The sequence below is a fragment of the Morus notabilis genome, unplaced genomic scaffold, assembly GCF_000414095.1.
Source record: "Morus notabilis unplaced genomic scaffold, ASM41409v2 Scaffold199, whole genome shotgun sequence".
Classification (NCBI taxonomy): domain Eukaryota; kingdom Viridiplantae; phylum Streptophyta; class Magnoliopsida; order Rosales; family Moraceae; genus Morus; species Morus notabilis.
This window is the reverse complement of record NW_010366841.1, coordinates 110,155-119,403: the sequence shown is the minus strand read 5'-3', so window position 1 is coordinate 119,403 and position 9,249 is coordinate 110,155.

Sequence of the window (9,249 nt, the reverse complement as noted above, 5' to 3'; positions counted from 1 at the left end):
GGGGGGGAGTACTTAATTTCGGGTGGTTACGAATTCTTACCGCTAGAATTAGTGATGCTGGAGTGGTGCTTGTCGAAGGATAGGCCGACTGTATTCCCAGACACTGATGAGGAGTCCCTTTGTAACGCTCAGGAATATGCTAGTGTTCTTTTCCTTGATTGATCAATTAGCAGGGAGTGTCTTTTAACCCAAGGTGTCGATGGTGGTAGCCATATCGTACAGACTACATAACCCCGTTTACAAATCTCACATAGCCACATTTGTTGTGTTTTAGAGGGATAGAAAATAGAAAGGAAACGAGATATATATATATATATATATATATATTTAACTAAGAGAGAATCCGTTTCTTACAGTTTTGGACAAGTTATACGTTTTCCTTCTAAATTATAAGTTTTGTTACAAAATGTTTGTGAAATTTTAATTTTAGCTTTTTTTTTCTTTCGAACTTCAACAACTCCTGAAAATTTCTCCCTCCATTAAATTCTTATTTTGATTATTGTTGTTGGCCGCCAGTGATGAGCCTTTAAGATTCCTTAGGTCAAGTAAATTAAGAGAGAATTAGTGTAGTAAAAAAAGTAATAATTTTTACTGCGTAATTGTACTATCGTGTGATTAAATGAGTAGAAGCTAAAAGAGTAATTGTGCATTAAAAAAAGATGCAATGACATTTATTTGTGTGATATATATTATTTTTGTTAAAAATCTTAACATAAGAATCTTTTTTTTTTTGTTAGTTTTTGTAAGAGTTGTTGAAGTTTGGAGGCAAAAAAGCTTAAATTAAAGTTTGTGGGGCATTTTCCGACAAGACAGTTTTGAGGGCAAACATGTAGGGTGCGCTTAGAATTCGTTCTAAAATGATTTTGTTTTTTTATATGAAAATAGAAATGAAAACGTTTTCAATCTCAAACAGAAATCATTTTTGAAATTACGTTTGGTAGTTTTATCAAGAGATTGTTTTCATTATTAAAAAAAAATAAAAAAAAACTCATTAATCTCTCTCTCTGCTCGAGAGAAGAGAAAACGAAAACAAAAAATGAAAAACGACTAAAAGTCGTTTTTTATTCCTCTCCCATTTTACACTAAATCAAAAAATCATTTTCACTTTCGTTTTTTGTCTTTAATTGTGCTAAACGCCGTTTTAGAATTATTTTTATTTTTTTCTCGAAAAACGTGAAAAACAAAAACAAGAACAATTCTAAACACGACAGTAATTTATCCAATAACTTTTTTATTTGGGTTTTTTAATGCTTTTTTTGAGTATTTTTGGGTTTTGTTCTTTTAGATTTTTTTTTCCTTTTTGTCTTTTTTTTTTCCTTCTGTCTCTTATATTTTAAAAAATTTGTATAATCATTTTTAAATGAGCCGCGCGTGTTTTGACGAGTATATATAACCTAAAAAGTGAGGAAATTGGAGATGAAGAAGAGGACCACGTAATGCAGGTCACTTTGTCACCTACTCATTTAGTTTCTAGAGGTTTGCCAGTTTGGACTTAATTAGGTGGCGATTGTGGTGGTTCTTTTATTCATATGTAGAGACGTCAAACACTGCCTCCTGTTCTTGTATATAACACGTCACAATACTCATTCTTTGCCCTTCGATTTAGGTTTTTACCTGCTTCTTTTCATCCAATCAATTGCATAAGAATCATATTTCGATACTGTCTCTAAGCCTAAACTGTAACTGCGCAGAATTGCCTTGGCCTTCGGCCTTCTAATGAAGCAAGTCTTTTTTTTTTTTTTTTTTTACGTAATTTTGTTGCTATGTGTTTTTTTTTTTTATAATTTCGCTGTCTTTGTGATAAAGATTTTAATTTTCTTATCTTTATGTTTCCGTGTAATCTTTTTATATTTTATGTCCACTACCACGCTAATGCTAGGTCGTTGTTAATATTTTCTGTTACGTAGAATAAAGTTGTTGAATCTGTACTTGTAATGAAAAAATATAATGTCATTTCTTAATGATTACACGAGTGCCATATAATGATTGTTTGTACATTCACAATGGATAACGATACCTGTCAATTGAGAGTATTGTATTTCAAATATTGATATTATTTTTTAAGGTTATTTACTAAATTTGTTGGTACTTTCCTCTCATTTTAGCGAATATTGTTGTTGATTAGTTAATTGTTTTACATTAAGATTGCTAAAAAAAAAAAAAAACGTCACGATTATGTCTAAAAGGTTAAAAATGTCATTGCATGATGCGTTTTAGAGGTTTAGGATATATTTTTAGTTTTCAGACCCTTTTAATATGAGTAGTGGTAAATGACTACTTGTCTCACTTAGGGGGAAGAAAAAGAAGCTATAAAAGATTTTCCTAAAGAAACAGCAAAATTACTAATATGCTTAATAAAAAAGATTAATTTAATGAATGCCCTTTGAATTATGTATCTTAATTTAATATGCATTTTGAATTTTGAAAACGGTTTATTTAATCTTTTGAACTATAAAAAATGGTTTAGAGAACCATTCAGATCTGTAACACTACTTGTAATTTTATAAATTTATGTTGAACTATTGATTTTAAGTTGGCTTATTTATGAAATGAATAGTGTGAGGATATTCACCAAAAGGAATTATAGTCTGTGGGCATTTATGAATTTACGTAGTGTAGGTGTGTTTTGAATGATTTTATTATACAATTTAGAGGTGAAATAAATTCTTTTTAAAGTTTATAAGACATGTTGAACTAAGGAATTAACGTAGTTGAAGAGGACTTTATAAAATTAATTCTCTGTTTACAAAGCAATTTGCATTGTTATAATAATTTTGAGAAGCCCACTTGTTTAGTTCCTATTTTGAAACCACTCTTAGGATCTTAGAAGTTGGAAAGAAAAAAAAAAAAAATATATATATATATATATAACTTATCTTTAACTTTTAAGAGTGTATGAGTCTTAATTTTTACACTAATGTGAATTGTGTCAAAAAAAAATCATTTAGTAGCCAATTTTCCTAATATACTAGGCTTGGAAATATTAAACATCATTTATCTACTTTCATAATCAATTCCCTAAAATATTTTCAACTATAACAAACGTAAATTTAGACTAATGGTATGTTTACCTACACCTAATCGGAATGAGCATGATTCGGAGTGAGCAGGATTCGGAGTGGGTAGGATTCGGAGTGAGGAATCGGAGTCAAAATAAGCTGTTTACTTAGTGATAGGATTCGGAATCGGAGTCATTCTAAATCTCATTCATACGTTTACTTACACCCAGAATCGGAATGAAAAATTATAAAAGTACTAATATACCATTTAAATTAATTTGATATTTTCAATTTAAAAAATATAGTGTACTTATTATATTAAAATTAATCATAATTAAAATATTTTGTGTAATAATTGGGTACTAAAATAATAAATATAAATTGTACAACTATTTAAAATATAAAAATAATGTTTAAATAAAAATAATGTTAAAAAATAAAATATATTATTAATTTATTAACAATAAAGTACATATTTATTATATTAAAGTTAACAATAATTATGCTAATATTATAATATTAGGCAAATAAAATAATAAATATATGTTGCATTTATTATTTTCTGAATTTTATTTTTAATTGTGTATTTATAAGTAAAATAAGGGTATAATAGTAAATTAATATTAATATTAGGAATGAGAGTCTCAATCCTAAAGGGGGCATGGGAGTGCCAATCTCATTCCTCAATCTCAAATTTGAGTGGAGCCCACCAATCTTACTCCTATTTCAGGATAAAAAAGAACAAGTAAACATGAAATTGACACTCATTCTCTACTCCCATTATTCAATCCTAACAAGTAAATATGCCATAAGTACGGCCTTCTAGATAGGGACCTGCCAAACACGCTAGTATAGTTAATTAGCATTTTCTTATAATTGTTTGTATGGATGTCATTAATTATGGCGTCTTATGACTTGTTTTTTTTCTTCATTTGGCATTTTCTTAATTACTGCTTAAAAACGGCAAAGAGGCACACTCATTTGTCAGAGTCATCATACGCGATTTTCCCACCATACGTATTACGTAATATACATGTACATACGATAATCATTTTCTTATAATTGTTTGTATGTATGTCATTAATGATCATCCAAGTACATAGGAGTCCATGGTACGTGTTTAAAATCAGAGGGACCCACTCAACATTTTAAGCAACTTTTAGGGTAATTAACATTATTAGTTCTTAACTTTTTTATTAAGTGACATGTACATACGTATTCTCACTTGGTCCATGTGAAAATTCTACAAATTTTTTGTTTTAATTTTAGTTTGTTGTGAAGATTGTCGGATTCTGTATATACATATATGTATAAATTGTAGCAACGTAGCTTATTAATCATACACACATGGTTAATTTGTTTGTTATGTTCATTTTGACCCGAATAATTTGAAATTTGCTTAATTGTAGCGTTCTGTTATGGTTTTCATATATTTTCTTCTGCCGTGAAATTAAAGAGGTTTCGAGAAGCTAGTTTCTAAAACTAAGGGCACGTTCTTTTATCTAAAAAATTTAAAAAAAGACAACTCGAGTTCTTATTTAAGTTTACGTTCTTTTAAGTTTTAACTTTATTCAACTTTACTCAACTTTATTCAAGTTACAACTTCAACTCAAGTTATAACTAAAATTCAACTCAAAAATTACACTCAAATTACACTCCAAAAGAACAACCATTAAGTTATTTGGGGCATGTTCAGTTCGCGGATTTAAATTTTTAATTCGAATTAAGATGTAATTTTATGTTAAAATTTTTTACTGTAATAAAAAAAATTAAATATAATTTTTTTATAAAAATGTTTAATTATAATAAAATTAAAATTAAAAATTTAAATTGATAAAATGAACGAATTCATATAAATTTCATGTTCGAATTATGGTAAGTATTTCGGGATTTGATTGTTTTATTAATGTATGAGGTCATTATTTTACTAAAATACCCTTGAAAATCCAGTCACATGCATCGTACATGAGATATTCTATTAAAAAAGTAACAGAATTGGACGAAAAGGTTTAAATTGTTAATATTTTAAGAGTTTAAAGATTATTTTGTTAAAATTAAAAGAATAAAGATAAAATTGTGATCCAGTGAAAATGTTAGAGACTAATAATGTCAATTACTTTATAATTTTTATTTTAATAATTTATAATGTAATGAAAATGTTTAAAGATATTATTTGTGTTAAACATCACTATAAATAAAATATGGGTCTCATCGCATTACAGATTTCACATTATTAATGCGTTGCACTTTTAATTCTATTATAGGTATGAGCAGAAAGACTCGAGATTTGCCGATAACCAAAAAATCTAGATTAATATAGAGCATACCAACCAACAGTTTTTGTGCTTCAACTACCTATCAACGCTGAACCAGAAGCCCAATTCGTCAACTACCGTTCTTCCTTCCTTCACTTTCTCTCTCTCTCCCTTACCTCTCGTTCTTTCCTTATCCACGACACACACACCACTTTCCAGTCGCCTCAATTTTCCTATTTATATATACCTCATGCTAACCCCATAAATAGCACATAATTTTTTTGTTACTTTTGTCTTCTGTTTTCACTTATCAGCACTAATATGGCCGATTCTAGTCACTCCTCTGATGACACTCTTGCCGATTCTAGAGGTACCCATTTTGAGATTAGCCTTTTTTTGGTCATTTTTCTTGATTTTGGTTTTTTTTTTTTAATATTATACGTAATATTTTCTTATAGTTTTGGAGAACCCTATTGTAACTTTGGAGATGTTATGCTTTATGATGTTTTTTTTTTTTTTTTTTTTTTTTTTTTTTTTTTTTTGGTGCCTTTCTTTGCAGAGGAAATTAGCCAAGAGTCTAAGCTTGTGTTTTCGGAAGATGAGGAAGCCCTTATAACTAGGATGTTTAATCTTGTGGGTGAGAGGTATTTGCCTAATTTTCCCTTACTTAATTTGCTTACTAATTATAACCATTTTGAAATTTATAATACTAAGTTAATGTGAAATGGTTTATATTATTTCCTTAGGTGGACTCTGATTGCTGGGAGAATTCCTGGAAGAACAGCAGAGGAAATTGAGAAGTACTGGACAACAAGATACTCCACGAGTCAATAGATTGGTTTTTTCTCCAATATAAGTGCATGAAAATTTTGGGGTATTGCGACTTGGGACTTTCCTTTATAAGTTTAGTTGTACATTTTTCCTTTGGGGTGTTTTCTAGTGTTTAGAATTAAAATGAAAGGAAAGTACTAGTACTATGGGTTTTTAGTACTTGAAATCAAAATGGGGTATTTAGTTTTAGTATAATATCTCTTTCTTGGTATATGGTGTTTGGATTTTCAGCCTTAAGTGGATGTAAATATGGTTAATGTGGTGCGTTTAAAGGCTTGATTTCGTTAGTGGAATATGTGTACAGCTACCATTTTTTCTTTGAAGAGCCTGCAATCAGCTAATTATTTCATTAGTTGAGAAAAATTTTAAAACTTTATGGCAAAAACTACTAGCTTTCTTCACAAATCTTGTTTAGATCTCCACTATGAACTTTCTCAATCTCATCTGCTCTGTATCCGCAGTACAAGAAGTAATCAAGTTCAATAGTAATAAAGTACAAGAAAAGGCTACAAATCAATTGCTCTGCATGTACAACAAGTAATCAAGTGTCAATAGTACTACACGTGCAGACTATGAACAGACGAAGAAAAGGCTACTAATATTGAAAATTTCTAAAGTAGAAACTATTCTTTTCACTGTTAATACTATTATTATTTTAGTTGTTAGATTAATTTATTAACGGATTGAACCCTTAAAAATTAATTAAGGAGGTGTTTGGTTGGGGAATTTGTATCATGATTTGAATCATGTTTCGTAGTTCACTATAATATTTTTTCTCATAAAAAATACACGTAAATTAAAAATAGTTTTAATCTCATAGCTCTAATTTATAAACTAAACGTCAACTAAGAGCCCATTTGCTTCATGGATTAGAATCATGAGATTAAAATTATTTTTTATTTATGTGTATTTTTTGTGAGAAAAAATATTGTAATAAATTATAAATCATAATTTAAATCGGAGAACGAATCCTTCAACTAAACGTGCTCTAAGTGATCTAAAACAACTTATGGTCTCCGCTTCCCTTGCAAGTCTAGGTAAGGAAAATTAGTTACAGAGTTGTCACATCAAAGAAAAAAATGGCATATAATTAAGCGATCTAGTAGCTAGCTAGAAAAAGACAAACTATTTTTGTGACGTTAAATGTGAAAAAAAAGCCAACTTACCGGCTTGTTTTATCAACTAATAATCACAATAATTGCCACATGTTTCTCATCACAGCCTTAATTATTGTGCAACCAACTATATGGTCTTTATTCAGTACTCTTCATTCCCTCCGCATTTTAATTTTTATAGTGGAGATGACTATTTAAAAATACAAATCAGATTATTAGACTGTAAAATATTATCAACGATATATTTAACAGGAAAAGATAATTGGAAATGAAAGAATTATATTATTCATATAAAAACTACAAAAATTAAAATTACAACGGAAATTGAAATATAATAATAATTTTAATAATAGATAAAAACTTTATAAATGGTAAAAAGAAAACTGGAATGTTTAAACTAAAAAAAAAGAGCAACGCTACCCTATGAACTGAAAGAATAATAATGTGTAAAAAGAAAACTGAAACGTTTAAACTGAAAAACAAAAAAAAAGGATAACTATATAAGAAAAGTGAAGAAATTTCATGAACTTACTTCATTTTATTTGCTGACGTGTTTATATAGGCAAAATATTTACAATATTTAATATACAAAAAAATAGGAAACTAATAAATCTAAAGCCTAGAATCTTGGACTGAATTGTTTATCAGTTGCATAACTAAAGACTACAAACTTGGACTGTTGTGAACTTTGAATTCGTTCATCAGTATCAAACAAACAACTAAAATATCCTAACAACTAAAAGCTAAAATATTGGACTCCTTGATAGCATGTAGCAAGAGTATGACCATGCTTGTTACAATGTTCACAGAAAGGACGTTGGTGTTTTCCCGAAGGCCGAGACGGTGGTCTAGATGCCTGAAGCGCTGCCGAATCAACTGTAGGAGTTGTTCGAATATTGATCTCTTGTTGTTTTTCTTCTTGACGTACCAAATTATAAATACGCTGAATTGAAGGAAATTGCTCCATCAAGAGAATTTAACTTCGAATAGCCGAAAAATGATCATGAAGTCCCTGCATAAACTCCATGGCACGATCTTGATTTTGTTGATCAATAATGATTTTAGCATTACCACAGATACATGGAGTGATAGAGGTAATAGAACTGAGTTCATCCCATAAAGATTTGAGTTGTGTGAAATACAACGAAACAGACATACCCTCTTGCTTGATGGCAGAAATTAATTGTTTCAATTGATAAATTTTAGGAGCATTTGATTGAGAAAAACGATCCTTCAAATCTGTCCATATTTGTGCTGCGGTTTCAACATAAAGAATACTTGGACGGATCTCAAGTGAGACAGAATTAAGAATCCAACTTCCAACCAAATCATTACACCTTTCCCAGTTGGAAATATCATCTTTCTCTTTTGGAATAGGTAGTGACCCATCAACAAAACCAAGTTTGCTTTTAGCATGAAGTGCTATTTTTACCGCACGACTTCATGATCCGTAGTTGTCCCCTGTCAATAAAGGTGTAACAAGCACGGTAGAAGCGCTATCTGAGTGGTGAATAGCATAAGGATCTGTTTTGATAGAAGATGATGATGAAGGTGGTGGTGGGTTGTTGGTGCTGAAATTTTCATCAGACATGGTGAAGAAAACATAGAGGAGAGAAAAAAAATGATCGTTCACCTCTCTGATATTTGATAGCATGTAGCAAGAGTATGACCATGCTTGTTACAATGTTCACAGAAAGGACGTTGGTGTTTTCCCGAAGGCCGAGACGGTGGTCTAGATGCCTGAAGCGCTGCCGAATCAACTGTAGGAGTTGTTCGAATATTGATCTCTTGTTGTTTTTCTTCTTGACGTACCAAATTATAAATACGCTGAATTGAAGGAAATTGCTCCATCAAGAGAATTTGACTTCGAATAGCCGAAAAACGATCATGAAGTCCCTGAAGAAACTCCATGGCACGATCTTGATTTTGTTGATCAATAATGATTTTAGCATTACCACAGATACATGGAGTGATAGAGGTAATAGAACTGAGTTCATCCCATAAAGATTTGAGTTGTGTGAAATACAACGAAACAGACATACCCTCTTG